Below are 18336 nucleotides of genomic sequence, written 5' to 3'. Positions count from 1 at the left end.
AAAAAAAAAAAAAAAAAAAAAAAAAAAAGCTCCACCAGGATCAGAAAATTGCTTGGTCAGTGATTTATTTATCCATTTATTATTTCTTTTGTTTTTGTTTACCCACTCATTCAACAAATATTTATAGAATGTGGGCTCTGAAAGAGTGTCATCTTACTAGGCACTGGGTTTACTTTGGTGAATAAAATCCTCACTAGAACCAATAGTCTAGTGAGAAAGATAGATAATAAACAAGTACATAGATAATAAAACATTTAATAAATAGATTAATAAATATATCATATATGTAGAATTAAAAGTATATAGTTGTAAATTGGCTTAAGGACTATGAGGGAAATTAGAAGATGTAGCCAAAAAGGATCAGTAGACTCCTCCTGAGATTAGTCAAATACTCTAAGCACCTGGCAGAGATAGCTAATGCCTCTTTTTCACTATAGAGAGGATCTTGCTCTAGGGGAGCCCTTGAACCCAAGATAGTAACTCTCTAACATCTAGGCCAGCAAATCCGTGGCTTGTGGGATTTTTTACTGCCTCCTTACCCTTCCAGGCATTACCCGACAATCTCAGCACTCTTTCCCACAGAGCCTGCACTCTGATTTAGAATCCTTTTCAACACTGGGCTCTAGGTGGTGGATCTGAGTAGGCATGCAAGATAAAACCACTCTGTGTAACATAGCTTATTATTATTATTATTATTATTATTATTATTATTATTATTATTATTTTGAGACAGAGCTTTACTCTGTCACCCAGGCTGGAGTGCAGTGGCGCTTTCTGGGCTCACTGCAACATCTGCCTCCCAGGTTCAAGCAATTCTGCTGCCTCAGCCTCCTGAGTAGCTGGGATTACAGGTGTCTTTGTATTTTTAGTAGAGACAGGGTTTCACCATATTGGCCAGACTGGTCTCGAACTCCTGACCTCATGATCCGCCTGCCTCAGCCTCCCAAAGTGCTGGGATTTCAGGCATGAGCCACCGTGCCTGGCCGGTTTATTATTACTTTTTGAAAATGAGTGTTGATGCAGTTTTGAGGCTCTAGCTGGAGGCTGGTCAGTTCCCCTTCTTAAGCAGCTGATTAAGTCCCCACCACAACAACTCCCTGATGAGGGCTCTTATACTCTGGGTCACTCTGTACCACCCCTAATGTCCCACTCTAGAGCCAGGTACTAGATAATGAGGGGCATCCTCTGTGCCCTAGAACCTGTGAAAATTATTCAAATTAATCAATCTACAGGGAGCCCCTGGAAACGTGGCCTACCCCGCTGCCTGCCATACATAATCCGCCTACCGTAGCTCCAGCTTGCTGTTACCCTGACTTCCAGGGCAACCTTCTGTGTTGCCCTTAGTGGCAGCCCTTCACTCTCAACTGTGAGTTTCTTCTGAACCCTTTCTTACTTCAGTTCTCTTCTCTTGCCATGGTGTTGGTGTGTTGTGCGATGTCATCAAAGAAACAAATGAAAACGTTCTGCCAGCTGGCTAAATTTAGGGAGAGCCTTGCCATTGGTCCCAGAGGAATGGTGGCCTAATGCTTAAAATTCTCCTTTCCCCAGGTTAGACATTGGCTAATCCACGACTCTGCCCTCAGTTGTTTCACGTTTCTGTGGTGGTCAGGCCCTTTCCATGGAATAATTTCTTCATTCGGGTTATCACACTACAGGCACATTTGAGAAAAGTCCTTCTCTGGCCTGATAGTTATTCTCTTGTTTTTAGGAGACTTTACGTTCTTGATCCATTACATCTAGATTTTACAATTTAACTCTTTATTTCCAAATTCTTGGGACCGACTTGATGGGCCCCCAATTACTTAAAAGGTTCCTTTGCTTAATTCAGTCAGAGCATTGTACATTCAGGTAAAGGTTTTGCTTACATTGCAATCCACAATTGTATACCACGATGTAAAGTATAATGCAATTCATAAACAATTGAAGCATCAGTTTCCTTTAGTGAAGAGAGGTCAGAGCGCCACAGCTGGCCTTTTGCTTTTGTTTGCTCAGTAAAATTTGCCATAGGCCCAAAGGAAGATTTTCAAGTTGGTTATATAATGATTTACAGGAACTCTTGAAATGGTAAAAGGGCTGCAGGCTTGCAAGAATTAGAATAAAATAACAAAAGTAACTACAGAATTATGACTTACCGGTGAGCAGGATAGGGTTTAATTTCAAGTGTGTGTGTACTTGCACACATGTGTGTGAGAACTAATGGTTGCTTTCTGGGTTCATTCTCAGCAGTCCTTCTTTCTCTCTTATTTCTCTATTTTTCATATGGGTGTTGGAGCCATCTCTTCCACCACCAGGTAAACTGTCTGCAGGGACTCAGTGTACACAGACGGCATGAATGATATAAACTGAGCGTGGCCAGCTACATGGAACTATTCTGCAAGATCTTCCAGGGTGGGCTCTTGGAGGGAGGAGTGTGAGGTGTCCTGAGGCACCCGCTGCCCAGGCCAGCCTCTCTCCAATCCCCAAGTAGAGCACAAATTCCTACGAGAGGAGACATAACACCCTCCAGATGAGGACACTGCTTCCGAGAGAAACACTTTCTCCACTATCTGAGACAACCTGAGACCTCAGATTGGTCTTACTTTGGGAAGCACATGGTCAAAGCAGAATGCCCTAGGGCCTTTGCTTTCTGAATGTTTTACAATTCAAAGAAAATGAGTCTTGTCTCACTCCTCCATTTCTGCGCATTTATCCTAGGAAAACTATATGACATTCAAGTATTTTCTAAATGTTTATAAAATTTCAGGTATTGGGTGTGCATAGGGGGATACAAAAATGAAAAAATTATCTAAGCCTGTGTTTTCTTATCTGTAAGGTTAGGATGATAGCACTTACTCCATCAATATTTTTTGAGGACTAAATGACATAATGCTTGTAATGCATATTTAGATAAGCCCCCATTAGATGGTGGCTATCATTGTAAAATAGCTACTGCCCTCAAGATGTCGGCAATTTCAAAGGATAAAGACAGTAAACTATTTAAAGTAAGGGTCATTCCTGAGGGAGAAGCAGATGCTAGGGTGGTGGGGAGATGACAAACAAGCATAGAATTGATCCCAAAGAAAAATTCCAAATACATGTCTTTTTGAGGACTAGCTATCTCAATTATATTTATTTACTTATATATTATGCATGATAAATTATTGTGAGCTATATTTACTTTGCAAAGTTAAATCTTTTTTTTCTTTTTTTGAGACAGTCTCACTCTGTTGTCCAGGTTGGAGTGCAATGGTGCAATCATGGGTCACTGCAGCTCTACCTCTTGGGCTTGAGCAATCCTCCTGCCTCAGCCTCCCAAGTCTCTGGGACTACAGGTACATGACACCACTCCCAGCTAACTTTTAAAATTTTTTATAGGGTCTCACCATGTTGCCCAGGCTGGTCTCTAACTCTCGGCCTCAAATGATCCTCCTGCCTCAGCATCCCAAAATGTTGGGCTTACGGACATGAGCCACCATGCCTGGCCTCAAAGTTAAGTCTTTATCACTGTGGTTGATATACAGTAAGGCTTAAAATTGCTAATTTTCATGTAAACCTGTGTTTTTTCACTTGTAAATTAGAAGATTTATTCTAATCATTGCATTTTACGTTTATGTCTCATTAGGTTTTTGGCAGAGGTGGTTGGTTAATGAAATAGCCTTTGACTTCAGTGGCTTCAGACGCTAACATTTGGTGTGATTCAGAGCTATGGAAAACCTTCTCCCTCTTTTCATACTGTCCCTCTTCCCCTTCCTTGTCCACTCCACGAAGTGACCACAAAGGTGTATCAGGGCCCAGGGGCTGGATCTAGTATTCTATTACCCAGGTGGCTGATTGTAATGGAGATGTTGGCAGGGTTGAGCCTAGAGGGCGATGACAATGTTCACTAAATGTTGTCATGAACAGTTGCATTTTCATACAAGTAGGCAGGCTAAGAGAGATTTCACCATTTACAGGCAAGGTTTGAATCTATGACTAACTCCACTAAATCAAGCAGCCTCTTGCACCACCCATGCCATGTCAAAACTCATCAGAACTGCTCACTTTACTATATAGTTATTTTGAGCCTCTTTAATATTTCCTACGCTTTCTCATTCATTAGGGAAAAAGAACCTTAAATCAAGTTTATAGCAACCAGTCACTCAACAAAACTAGATACCCTTGAAAAACTAAGCTGAAGGGGGCAGAAAAAGGAGCCAGACAAATGGCTCCATTAATCTAAGATCTATGACTTAATTTTTCACCAGACTTATTTCCCAATTTACATTATCTTGGTCCAGAATCTTTTACAGTCTTGGCACATGGGTATGTAATAAGGAACTCCTGAATTTGCATTTTGATTTTGTCTTAAGCCTGATATCCACAAGACCGCCTGTACTTTCTCAAGTCCATAGACCAGCTCAGAGAAAAGCATTCAACTAAAGGGCAATTTGGAAGGAATTTGGTAAATGTTCTTGAACTGTCATGGATCACGCTCTCCAGAACCTAATTGAGAGAGGCATTTGAGTGAGAGGGAGGCTGCTAAACACATTAGTGACATTTGGGAATATCTGGGTTTCTTGACATAGTGCAGCATCAGAGCATAATATGCATCAGAGACTTTCCTCAAATAGCTTTAATTGCATTTTGATGTCCTGGTGACTGTGAAGATTATTTTTAAATCAAATTGGTGCATTAGAATTACATTTAGTTTTAATTAAGTTGATGCATTTGCCAAGCAGTAATGTACTTAGAGAATAGAAACGAGACACCAAGGGAGTCTTACTCTGTCTTACTCGGTCTTGAAACCTTGCAGGGTGAAGGACATTAGAACGTACACAAGTCACAGGTCAGAAAGCCAGTGCAGACCTGTGCACGGAACATTGACAGAACCGGGAAACCTCTGTTCCGGTTTCTGAGTCTGCTACTGGCCCACTGCATATCTTTGGATAAGTCACAGTTGTTCTCAGATACTGCAGATAATCAGAATCCAGGGGGATATTTAACCATACAGATTTCCAAGTAGGATTTGACTCTCTAGGCTTAGGTGAAGCCCAGGAATCTCTATTTTAATAATACTTTTTAGGAGATTCTTATAGCTTGTAACAAGTGACTTAATCATTCTAACTCAAGTTTTCTCCTTTTGTGAAATACTACTTGCTTGGGTAACCTCTGAGATTTATTAAAAGAACTCAAGAGGATGCTGGGAAAAATTATGAAAGACTTTGAAATGGGCAAAAAACATGACTGATCCGGAAGTCCTGTCTGGTACATCCTTTCAGATTACCTCCCCTTTGTCAATGCCTTTGAGCTATTTTACATCTCAAGCAAGTTGTAGAAAACTGATATTCATACGAGTTATTTTTGTCCACAGAAATGCAAGTGAATTTTGCCTGGTGGAATATAGTCAGTTATTACCCTTTATCCTGTGAATACTGAATGGTTTTGCATCTATTTATAAATTCCCGTCAGCATTCCTCATTGCCTATGTACATGCGATGTACTGAGTTCTCCTTTCAACCAGGTGGAACATCTTACTGGTTCTCTCATTAAGTAATGAGCCATGTAAAAATTCTGACATGTGTTCAATTTATATTGCATGAGAGTCATGTTTTTATCTCAAATTAAAAAAATATCCTTTAACAGAAGTGACTTCTCAGTAACATGCTCCATGGATCACAAACTTCCTGGTCTTAGCAACCATACTTAACAAACCTAATGCACTAGAAAGAAGTGATGTGAGTGGCCAAAAAGGGATAAAGTAAAATGTTGTCTACCCTTGCTGATTAAAATAGAATTGTCAGCTTTATCAGAGAGAAAACGTAGAACAATGAACCTAGGATGGAAAGTGTGGTGAAGGAGAAAGATCAGTGGACTGGGAGTCAACCTCCAAGGGTTCTAGTCCTAAGCTCCCATTTTCTACTTGTGAATTATTGCGCTTGGTTCTCCTACCTCACCTTCAGAAAGTGAAAAAAGAACCATACATTGTCTCACTGGAGTATGAACTAAACAGCCAAGTGTCCATTCACTAAGCATTACCAAGTTTTAAGGCAGTCTTTCAGGATCAAGACTGGAATTAATGTAGTTATCTAAATATGCTCCTGCCTCTGCCATGAATTCTCACCACCTCTTTTTGTGATGGGGCTTGCCTGTGCCCCTGATTTGGCACCTCTTAAAATAATCACCTGGTTCTGAAGTTTAACCCCATTATTCCCTTATGCTTTCCTCACTGGAGAGAGAGTGACTGCTCACTAACCAGGCTTCCCAGCCACCCATGACCCCTCTTCCTTCTGGAAGCCCAGCTTCTTTCATATCCCTTTGAGGCTGCTGTAAGTCACCTGGACCACCTCACACCCACAGCCCTGCACACTGGATTCTAACTTATGGTCTAGTCTTCTGTTGGCCCCCTGGCCCATGACTGCTTGAGCTCTTTGAGAACAGGGCCTATGAATGGTTCTCCCAGAAAAGAGCAGATGCTTGCTTACCATGTGACGAGACATGAATAGATGAAGTAAATCCTGGAAATAGCATGCAAGAGTTAAAATCACTTTTAACTCTTTTTAAAGTAGTGCTTTGAAAATACTCCAAAGAGATGAATTCAGGTCACCCCATCTCCAGAGATTCTGGCAAATACTAACCAATGAGAGAAATGGTTGCTTGCTTTCATTTAGACTTGCCCATGGAGAATCTGAGACTTGCTGCTTCCAGGAGTGGCCATTCATGAATCTAAATTTGCACTTGGAGTTACAAAAGAAGATAGGTTTTTCTTTGAAGCCCCTCAAATTTAGGTGTTCTGACATACATTGAAGTAGTAATTAATCTGCATTTCTTTTAGGATTTAACAATATTGAAAGAGCAGTTCCCTCTTTTCCTCTCTTGGCTTGTAGTCTTTTTTTTTTTTCCTTCTTTTTCCCACTCTCATGAAAAATGGCCATTATCATATAAATCTGTCTGAGGAGAACTAATAAAAATGAAAATGACTTAGATGTGGGAAGTCAAAATGAATTCTTTAGAACAGGCATTGTATGATTGCTAAAATATGCATTTAAACCTTTAAATCTTTTATTTACTCTCAATCCTTTGTTTCAGTGTCCCTTAGATGTTTTAGGAGTTTATGTTTACTTGAAGTCATTTATATCTGCTGATTATTTACATAAAATATCAACTCAGCAAGGTCATGAAAGTCATTGTTGACTGAAAAGTTTTTATCAGCTTAACAAAGGTGCCTTGGTGTGAATAGTAAGTGATGACTCCAAGACTCTGTTCTGCAGATTGCTGAGCCCAATAGCAGTGAGGATAATGGGACTGGTTACATTGTAAGTGTTGACGGCAGGATTTAATTTAATCAAAACTAAGTGTGGGTTATCAAGCTTTGGCTAACAACGTGTGTGTGCTTGCGTGTGTGTGAATGAATGTGTACTTGAATGTGTGTAAGTGTGTGTGTGTATGTTCATGTGTGTGTGTGTGACTGTGAGTGTGTGTGGGAGGTTATTTTGCAGGTATAAGTGTATCACACACACGTACATACCCACTTGGCCAGAAGGATGATGTGACACATGGTCTATGTTAATTCACAGAGCAGTATACGATAATAATGACAACAGTGCTGATTATAATAGGGTTCTCCAGTTTATATTCTGTTTTCGTTAATTAATTTAGATAGATAGAAAGGGTCTGGCTCTGTCATTCAGGCTGGAGTGCAGTGGTGTGTTTATAGCTCACTACAGCCTCAACCTCTTGGGCTCAAGTGATCCTTCTGCTTCAGCTTCCTGAAGAGCTAGGGCTACAGGTATGCACCACCATGCTTGGCTAATTTTTTATTTCTATTTTTGTAGAGATGGTGTCTTGCTTTGCTGCCCAGGCTGGTTTTGAACTCCTGGACTCAAGCAATCCTCCTGCCTTGGCCTCCCAAAATGCCAAGATTACAGGCATAAGCCACTGCACTTGGTCATGTATTTTTAGCAGCATTTAAGAGCTTTGTTCATGAATTAAACTGGCAGTCCATAACGTGTAATTTTCAGGACTCTTCAAAAAACTTGATAATAAGGGTAATTGGTGGAATCTGTGCAAGACTCTTAATTTCAGGAGATTATCTACTGTACCACCCTGCTATACCCTGATAGAAGAACCTGGGTAGCTCTTTAATGTTATCAGGCCTCAAATTGTCAGCAATGTTTGAGACCCCATGCATGATGGCATCACATCTTGGGTATCAGTGATAAAATTTCATATTATAGCTCATCATGTCAGCAACTGAAAAACCTGCTCCCAAGATAAGTATTGGATATCAGAGCTCCTTTTTGCTGGACCAGTTGGACAAGGTCTCATTGGGTCCGCTCAAAGGGAGAGCCTTTAACTGTCTTTTCTCTACTGCATATCCTTAGGGTGGTGTTAATGAGGTTGTTCTGAAGACTTGGAGAGAAAATACACTGTGAAAAGATGTAATTATGAAGAGAAGGTATGTAAAATCTACTGTGACCTCACTTTGTACTGGGCATGAAATTCCACATTTTATTTGTATTATCTTGTTTAATACTCAGTCTTCCTAGGAAGGAGAAAACGGAGTCTCTAAAAAATTAAACGGTTTGCTAAAATTGACACAGATAGTGTCAGAGTTGGAAACTAGACCCAGGCCTCTCTGACTGCCAGAAATTTCTCTTTTCTGCCTTGCCAGCTTGCTGTCCTGCTCTCTGCCCTTGATGGTGGAAAGGTAGAGAATTATCACGGTCTACATTACCTCCAGAGGTTTAGGTGGGAAACAGCAAATTAATTTATAAAGGAAGTTTATTTCTACTTTTTCATGGCAGTGTGAAAAAAATAAATAAAGGAAGTTTATTTTGCACTGGAACTGTAGCAAAGCAGACTGTATAAAGTCTCCGCCTTTATATGGGATTTGGAGACTAATGATGGGACCATTGCACTTCTAAGAAAAGCGTTCATTCACCTAAGAACAAGAGGGCAGCAACTAGCTCTTCCTCTTGTGAAAGGAAAATAAAATCTCAGGACTCTAAACTCACTATGTCAAAGGGAAAAAATGTTAAGCTTGGGATCTGAGTCACACAACAACTGCCTTCTTTTTTGTTCCTAAACAGATAGTTGCAAAGATGGAAGGCCACATATCTCCCCAGGTGGGCTCCCTGAAACTGCTCACAAGGAAATTCCTTGTGGACCCCAAACTCTTTACCCTAAAACAGAGTTCTGTTGAATCTCACCCAGACAGTATAAATTACCAGCTTTTCTTCACAGGAACAGGGCAAAGATAAGACTAGAAAGCATCCCTCCACCTACCTGAGACAAATCTGACTGCTTCCTCTACTCTGTGTTTATTGATATCTTATGTAAAATGCAGATTTACTGAACGCCAGACAGATGCATAATTGACTGTTCCTCTACCCACCTTTCACTTGTAACATGTGGATTCAGTGAGCATTAATCAAAGCTTCAGAAGAATGTGATCACGTATCTCACTACCTACCCTCCCTGCTTTTTTTCTTTCCTCCTTACCTTCCTGATGCCCTTTCTCCTTCAAATATTGAGGTCCTCAAAACCCTTTTTGGAAAAAGCACAAACCACTTATCCTACTGTAGCTTGCATCTCTTTTTCCCAGGCACATTCTCAACTTTGGCAAAATAAACCTTTAAATTGACTGAGAACTGTCTCAAACAGTTTATGGTTTATAGTCTCTGAGGTCCCCACCTCCTCTCAGCTGTGAGTGCTTCAGTAAAGGCTTAGCAGGGCTTCTTCCAAGTTGTCTTAAGCCTGTCGTTATTTGTGAATGGAACCACAGGCTACTTTTGGTCTCCCCCTTTACAATTTCTTCTTGATGAATAACATTTATCCTGGGTTCAGGCTCATCTCTTCCAGGAAACAGGTCCCTGACTAACCACTCTCAGCTTGGTTTGCTTCCTTATTTATGGTTTCCATTATATTATTATTATTATTATTATTATTATTATTATTATTATTATTATTATTGTTATTGAGACAGAGTCTTGCTCTGTTGCCCAGGCTGGCAGGCAGTGGTGTGATCTTGTCTCACTGCAATCTCCACCTCCCTGGTTCAAGCAATTCCCCTGCCTCAGCCTCCTGAGTAGCTGGAATTACAGGCACACACCACCATGCCCGGCTAATTTTTTGTGTTCTTAATAGAGACGGGGTGTCACCATGTTGGCCAGACTGGTCCTGAACTCCCGACCTCAGGCAATATGCCCGCCTCAGCCTCCTAAAGTGCTGGGATTACAGGCGTGAGCCACCGTGCCTGGCCTATAGTTTCCATTGTATTATCATAGACTTGATTTGCCCACTAAGTGTATATGCCAGGCATAGCATTAGTTCAGTTAATCTCCACAATACTCATTCATTCGTCAAATAATTATTATCTACTATACATCTACTATGTTTCAAGAATGAACTCATGCTCTAGGGATATGAGGGTTAGTAATTACAGACTTGTTCTCATGGAGTTTACAGGAGAGATAGAGATTAACCAAATAATTCCAGAAATATATAAATACAAGTAGAGATAAGTGTTTGAGAGAACTATGGCGTCATGAAAGAATATAACGGAAGAAGTAATCCAAAGTGGGGTAACAGGAAAGGCTGCAACAAGGAAATGAAATTTGACCTGAGATCTAGTGGATGAATCATAGTCAACTGGAAGAGTTTGCCTGTGTGTGTGTGAATGTGTGTGTTTGATAGTGGTGGGTAGGAGGATGGAGGGAGAAGCAGACTCTGCAGGGAGAAAAATCCTTTGGCAAGTGGGTGGTGTGGTCCTTTTGTGAAAAAAAAGAAGGCCAATGTAGATGGATCAGAGAGGTCACCATGGATGAGACTGTGGGTCCTGGAGTACCCATAAATATTCTAGATTTTACCCCAGGGCAATGGGAGGACATTGGACAGTTTTGAGCAAATATGTGTGTTTCGAGCAGACTTGGGAAGGCAGGCAAAGTGATTATCTCCTTCTACAAGTCAGGAAGCAGAGGCTGAGATGGTTAGGGTGACTTTTTCAGGATCCATGGGAGTTACACAGCTAGATAGTGGCTTGGCTAGGACTTAAACCCAGGTCAACTGATGCCCACACTTTTTATTCTTAAACATTCAGTGAATGCTCATATATTCTCTTTCTCTCTCTTCTCCCCTCCCCCCCTTTTGCTCCCTCTCTCCCTCCTTAATTCTGGAAAGGAAGCACCTACTTTTGAAATATAAAAAAGAACTGACTGGAATTAATATTAAGGTCCTACCATGTACCAGATATTGCTATTTTATTTAATCACATCGATCCTAGATCTAAGGGCAGTAAGGGCAGGCCTTATTATTCCTGTTTTCAAGATGAGAAAACAGGTTCAGAAAGTTAGTTAGTAAGCCCTATTGTTAGAAAGTAGAGAAGGGATGTGAATCATTCTGTATGACTTCAAAGATGAGATGAAGCCCAGAACACTGTACTGTTACCTTAGTGCACTATCACCCATCGTGGACAGGAAGGGAGAGGAAGACTGAAAACACAGAGAGCAGGAAGCTCTTTTACAACAGTCCAGGTGAGAGATGAAGGTGGGGAGAGATACAGTTGATTTTAGGCAAAGAGAAGAGTAGGAATTGAGCATCAAATACATTTTGGGCAAAAGTAGAGCGAGGCCTCTCCCTGGCTGACTTGAGGCCTGGGCAGAGGTTGACATCTTTCACCATAAGAGGCAGGTTTGTGGAAGAGAGGGCAGAGCTGCCATGCTCTGTACATTGCTGGGGTAGGCAGGAGGGTGAGTGAATCTGGAGGTTCGGGGAGAGGTCTGGAGCACTGGCCTTTGGCAGAAGCTTTTCTTACTATTGAGCAGATATATAATGAATATTTCCTGATGTGATAATTCATCTGCTCTGATTGACAACTGCTGGCTTTGCCAGTTGGGTCATCTTTGTCCTCAAGCTCACACTCCTAACATTTCCTGTACCCTCACTCCCTGTTCTCTTTCCCGAGGTCAATACCCAGCATACTGCCCTGGATCAGAAGGTGGGTGGATAAGAATGCTATTTTGTTAAAAGGAATTTTTTTCTACCTTATAATCTGAGGAGAAAAAGATAATTCACAAAGCTCCAGTTCATTCAAGGTGTTATGCTGAATCCCCAAAGCATTCCCAAAGCATTGCCTTAAACATTCTAAATCAAGTGCCTGGCTTTTAAAATGGGAACCTATAATCTCTTGGCAAAAAAAAAAAAAAAAAAAAGTAAGTGTGATTTATCACTCCAATCTTGCAGTCTATGTAATGCAGACATTTCACTCCTGGGAATGGATAGTCCTGATTGCCTCGAAGCAGACTGTAAACGTGTCATTCGTGACCAGACAACTTGACTTCTAATGGCCTGCAACCAAGTAAAATAAGCACGCAGGGTGACGACCACCACCAGCCAGCTAGACATCATTCCTCATTATTCCAGTGACATTCTGTATTTTTCTGAAATGACTTTTTTTAAAAAAAGTTATGACTTCAGAATAATCTTCTAATATAAAACTATAGGATCTCTATAATAGAAAGCTGTTAAATCTTAAATGTTACACACCCAAATGACAATCTCAAAAGGACCCAATATGGTGTATTTATTGTAAAGTAAATGTATGTCACCCTTGTCTTCGTCAGCAGATAGTTAATTGTGTATCATCTGCTGAAGGCATGGCTTCATCCCAGCAGTGAATTCTAGGCAGGCTCTGCTCTGGCTCACAGGGCTTGTCATATCTCTAACAGAACAGGGCTTCACTTGATAAAGGCCATCTCCTCCTCTCCCACCGATTATGCCGGACTGTTCAGGTAATATTTACAATTTCAGCCGGTAAGTTCAGCATGACGATTTTACTCAGCAATAGAGAAAACTCAGATGTACAAAAGCTTAATTGTCTCTACAAATCTAAGGAGCCAGGACTCAGGCCCCAAACTTTGCTCTGGAGAGACCCAAGACTCACTTGGCAGCAGATCTCAAACTAATTCTGAAACAAAGCTGACCTCAGGGTGTGAGCCAGGGAGAGTTGTGAGACTCCAGCAGGATAAATAAATCTGCTGTGATGTCTTGCTGGATATTATATCCACCATGAAATTTGGCGGAGCTGCTGGAACCGATCCTGATAGCATAAGAAACCTGGGAAACAGGGTCTAACTGAAGCACTTCGGTGGCTCTCACCGTTTATAGGAGTTTGGGTAGGTGAAACAGGAGCGTAATTTCACTGAGATGGTGGACCATGGGTGGGAAATGACACAAACCTGAAGATTTGGAAAAGCTCAGGTAGCTCCAGGGTGGAGAGGCAGGCTTTCTAGAAGCCATGTGAAGAGAGTAACTGGTGATTGATAATTTGGCTGGCACGGCATTCAGACAAGTGGCGTCTACCTCCAAATGGTGGCTATTTTCCCAATGCTCTGGCAATTAAATAGTTTTGAGTGCTAACTTATCTCCGCATTTTTTTAGAAGAAGAAAGAACGAATCTCCAAGGGACCATTTGACTGGAAAAGTACCCCTTTCTATTCTGCTCTAGGATGGGAAAACACAGACAGCCCTATCAGTGAGATTACTCATGTTTTGGGGTCATGAATGCATGGAAACAGAAGTCTTTTCCTTGAGATAGGCCAGTGAACACCACATTATAAAAACTGTGATAAGTACTCATTACTGAGTGTTTATGATTATAGGCACCGATATGTTTAATTTCCTTTCTATCATTTTAGTCTCACCAAATACCTTAAGGGGGAAGAGATCATTATTATTCTTTATAAATAAGGAAATCAGAGTAATGAGATGTTTATAAATTGCTTAAGGTCACACAGCAAGTAGGATGTAAACCCAGAATTGACTCTAGCTTAACAACCCCTGAAACATGAGGAACCTCAAGTAAGACAATGGTTTAGATTTTGAGAAGGCCACAAGACTCACCTGTTCTATCTAGTATTTCAGTTACCATGAAGTAGATAGTTCCTAGTTGACTCTGATAGTTTTAGTTTGATTTTTCCATCAATATTAATTTGGAGATTAAATATATATACATATATAGTGTATATATACACACACACATATATAGTGTGTGTATTATATATACTATATATATATTAATTATACTTTAAGTTCTGGAATACATGTGCAGAACGTGCAGGTTTATTACATAGGTATACACGTGCCATGGTGGTTTGCTGCATCCATCAACCCGTCATCTACATTAGGTATTTCTCCTAATGCTATACCTCCCTTAGCCCCGCACCCCCCAACAGGCCCCATTGTATGATGTTCCCCTCCCTGTGTCCATGTGTTCTCATTGTTCAACTCCCATTTATGAGTGAGAGCATGCGGTGTTTGATTTTTCTGTTCCTGTATTAGTTTGCTGAGAATGATGGTTTATAGCTTCATCCATGTCCTTGCAAAGGGCATGAACTCATCCTTTTTTATAGCTGCATAGTATTCCATGGTGTATATGTGCCACATTTTCTTTATCCAATCTATCACTGATGGGCATTTGGGTTGTTTCCAAGTCTTTGCTATTGTGAAGAGTGCCACAATAAACATATGTGCACATGTGTCTTTATAGTAGAATGATTTATAATCCTTTGGGTATATACCCAGTAATGGGATTGCTGGGTCAAAAGGTAGTAGTTCTGGTTCTAAATCCTTGAGGAATCACCACACTATTTCCCACAATGGTTGAACTAATTTACACCCCCATAAACAGTGTAAAAGTATTCCTATTTCTCCACATCCTCTCCAGCATCTGTTGTTTCCTGACTTTTTAATAATCACCATTCTAACTGGCATAGGATGGTATCTCATTGTGGTTTTGATTTGCTTTTCTTTAATGACCAGTGATGAAGATTTTTTTTTCATATGTTTTTTGGTTGCATAAATGTCTTTTGAGAAGTGTCTGTTCATATCATTTGCCCACTTTTTGATGGGGTTGTTTTTTTCTTGTAGATTTGTTTAAGTTCCTTGAAGATTCTGCATATTAGCCCTTTGACAGATGGATAGATTGCAAAAATTTTCTTCCATTCTGTAGGTTGCCTGTTCTCTCTGATGATAGTTTATTTTGCTGTACAGAAGCTCTTTAGTTTAATTAGATCCCATTGGTCAATTTTGACTTTTGTCACCATTACTATTGGTGTTTTAGTCATGAAGACTTTGCCCATGCCTATGTCCTGAATGGTATTGCCTAGGTTTTCTTCTAGGGTTTTTACAGTTTTGAGTCTTATGTTTAAGTCTCTAATCCATCTTGAGTTAATTTTTGTATAAGGTGTAAGGCAGGGATACAGTTTCAGTTTTCTGCATATGGCTAGCAAGTTTTCCCAATGCAATTTATTAAATAGGAAATCCTTTCCCCGTTGCTTGTTTTTGTCAGTCAAGCAGAAGAAAGAATATCAGAGGTTGAAGATCAACTTAATGAAATAAAGCATGAAGACAAGATTAGAGAAAAAAGAATGAAAAGGAATAAACAAAGCCTCCAAGAAATATGGGACTATGTGAAAAGACCAAACCTACATTGATTGGTGTACCTGAAAGTGATGGGGAGAATGGAACCAAGTTGGAAAACACTCTTCAGGATATTATCCAGGACAACTTCCCCAAACTAGCAAGATAAGCCAAAATTCAAATTCAGGAAATGCAGAGAACACCACAAAGATACTCCTCGAGAAGAGCAACCCCAAGACACATAATTGTCAGATTCACCAAGGTTGAAATGAAGGAAAAAATGTTAAGGGCAGCTAGAGAGAAAGGTTGGGTTAACTACAGAGGGAAGCACATCAGACTAACAGCAGATGTCTCTGCAGAAACCCTACAAGCCAGAAGAGAGTGGGGGACAATATTCAACATTCTTAAAGAAAAGAATTTTAAACCCAGAATTTTATATCCAGTCAAACTAAGCTTCATAAGTGAAGGAGAAATAAAATCCTTTACAGACAAGCAAATATTGAGAGATTTTGTCACCACCAGGCCTGCCTTATAAGAGCTCCTGAAGGAAGCAGTAAATATGGAAAGGAACAACTGGTACTAGCCACTGCAGAAACATACCATATTGTAAAGACCATTGACACCATGAAGAAACTCATCAACTAACAGGCAAAATAGCCAGCTAGCATCGTAATGACAGGATCAAATTCACACATAAGAATATTAACCTTAAATGTAAATGGGCTAAATGCCCCAGTTAAAAAACACAGAATGGCAAATTAGATAAAGAGTCAAGACCCATCGGTGTGCTTTATTCAGGAGACCCATCTCACGTGCAAAGACACACAGAGGCTCAAAATAAAAGGATGAAGGAGCATTTACCAAGAAAATGGAAAGTAAAAAAAAGCAGGGGTTGCAATCCTAGTTTCTGATAAAACAGACCTTAAACCAACAAAGATCAAAAAAGACAAGGAAGACCATTACATAACAGTAAAGGGGTTATGCCACTAGAATAGTTTTCCTAAATATATATGCACCCAATACATAAAGCACCCAGATTCATAAAGCAAGTTCTTAGAGACCCAAGGAGAGACTTAGACTACCATACAATAATAGTGGGAGACTTTAACACCCCACTGTCAATATTAGACAGATAAATGAGACAGAAAATTAACAAGGATATTCAGGACTTGAACTCAGCTCTGGACCAAGCAGACCGAATAAACATCTACAGAATTCTCCACCCCCAATCAACAGAATACACATTCTTCTCAGCATCACATCACACTTATTCTAAAACTGACCACGCAATTGGAAGTAAAACACTCCCTAGCAAATGCAAAAGAACAGAAATCATAACAATCTCAGACCACCGTGCAATCAAATTAGAACTCAGGATTAAGAAACTCACTCAAAACCACACAACTATATGGAAACTGAACAACCTACTCCTGAATGACTACTGGGTAAATAATGACATTAAGGCAGGAATAAATAAGTTCTTTGAAAGCAATGAGAACAAAGACACAATGTACCAGAATCTCTGGGACAGAGTTAAAGCAGTGTTTAGAGGGAAAATTATAGCACTAAATGCTCACAGGAGAAAGTGGGAAATATCTAAAATCGACACCCTAACACCACAATTAAAAGAACTAGAGAAGCAAGAGCAAACAAATTCAAAAGCTAGCAGAAGACCAGAAATAACTAAGATCAGAGCAGAACTGCAGGAGATAGAGACACAAAAAACCCTTCAAAAAATCAATGAATCCAGGAGTTGGTTTTTTGAAAAGATTAACAAAATAGATAGACCACTAGCCAGACTAATAAAGAAGAAAAGAGAAAAGAATCAAATAGACACAATAAAAAATGATAAAGGGGTATCACCACTGATCCCACAGAAATATAAACTACCATCAGAGAATACTATACACACCTCTACGCAAATAAACTAGAAAATCTAGAAGAAATGGATAAGTTCCTGGACACATACACCCTCCTAAGACAAAACCAGAAAGAAGTCGAATACCTGAAGACACCAATAACAAGTTCTGAAATCGAGGCAGTAATTAAGAGCCTACGAACCAAAAAAAGCCCAGGGCCAGATGGAATCATAGTCGAATTCTACCAGAGGTACAAAGAGTAGCTGGTACTATTCCTTTTGAAACTATTTAAACAATAGAAAAAGAGGGACTCCTCCCTAACTCATTTTATGAGGCCAGCATCATCCTGATACCAAAACCTGGCAGAGATGCAACAAAAAAGAAAATTTCAGGCCAATATCCCTGATGAACATTGAGGCGAAAATCCCTAATAAAATACTGGCAAACTGAATCCAGCAGCAGAACAAAAAGCCTAACCAACATGATCAAGTGGGCTTCATCTGGGGATGCAAGGCTATTTCAAAATACGCAAATCAATAAACATAATCCATCACATAAACAGAACCAATGACAACAACCATATGACTATCTCAATAGATGCAGAAAAAGCCTTCGATAAAATTCAACACCCCTTCATGCTAAAAACTCTCAATAAACTAAGTATCGATGGAAGGTATCTCAAAATAAAAAGAGCTATTTATGACAAACCCACAGCCAATATCATATCGAATGGGCAAAAACTGGAAGCATTCCCTGTGAAAACCAGCACAAGACAAGGATGCCCTCTCTCACCACTCAACATAGTATTTGAAGTTCTGGCCAGGGTCAGGCAAGAGAAAGAAATAAAGGGTATTCAAGTAGGAAGAGAGGAAGTCAAGTTGTCTCTGTTTGCAGATGACATGATTGTATATTCAGAAAACCCCATCATCTCAGCCCCAAATCTCCTTAAGCTGATATTCTACTTCAGCAAAGTCTCAGGATACAAAATCAATGTGCAAAAATCACAAACATTCCTATACACCAATAGACAAACAGAGAGTCAAATTATGAATAAACTCCCATTCACAATTCCTACAAAGATAATAAAATACCTAGGAATACA

At 40.0% G+C, this 18336-nt stretch overlaps 1 protein-coding gene across 2 annotated transcripts in view; it reads right to left on the bottom strand.

Annotated features, from left to right (window-relative positions):
* STAC (SH3 and cysteine rich domain) overlaps positions 1–18336 on the bottom strand; it is a 151348-nt gene that overhangs the window by 23710 nt on the left and 109302 nt on the right. The window lies entirely within an intron of this gene.

This window comes from Piliocolobus tephrosceles, chromosome 2 (genome assembly GCF_002776525.5).
Source record: "Piliocolobus tephrosceles isolate RC106 chromosome 2, ASM277652v3, whole genome shotgun sequence".
Taxonomy (NCBI): domain Eukaryota; kingdom Metazoa; phylum Chordata; class Mammalia; order Primates; family Cercopithecidae; genus Piliocolobus; species Piliocolobus tephrosceles.
Note: the sequence above shows the minus strand (reverse complement) of the source record. Positions and strands in the feature narration are given on the sequence as shown.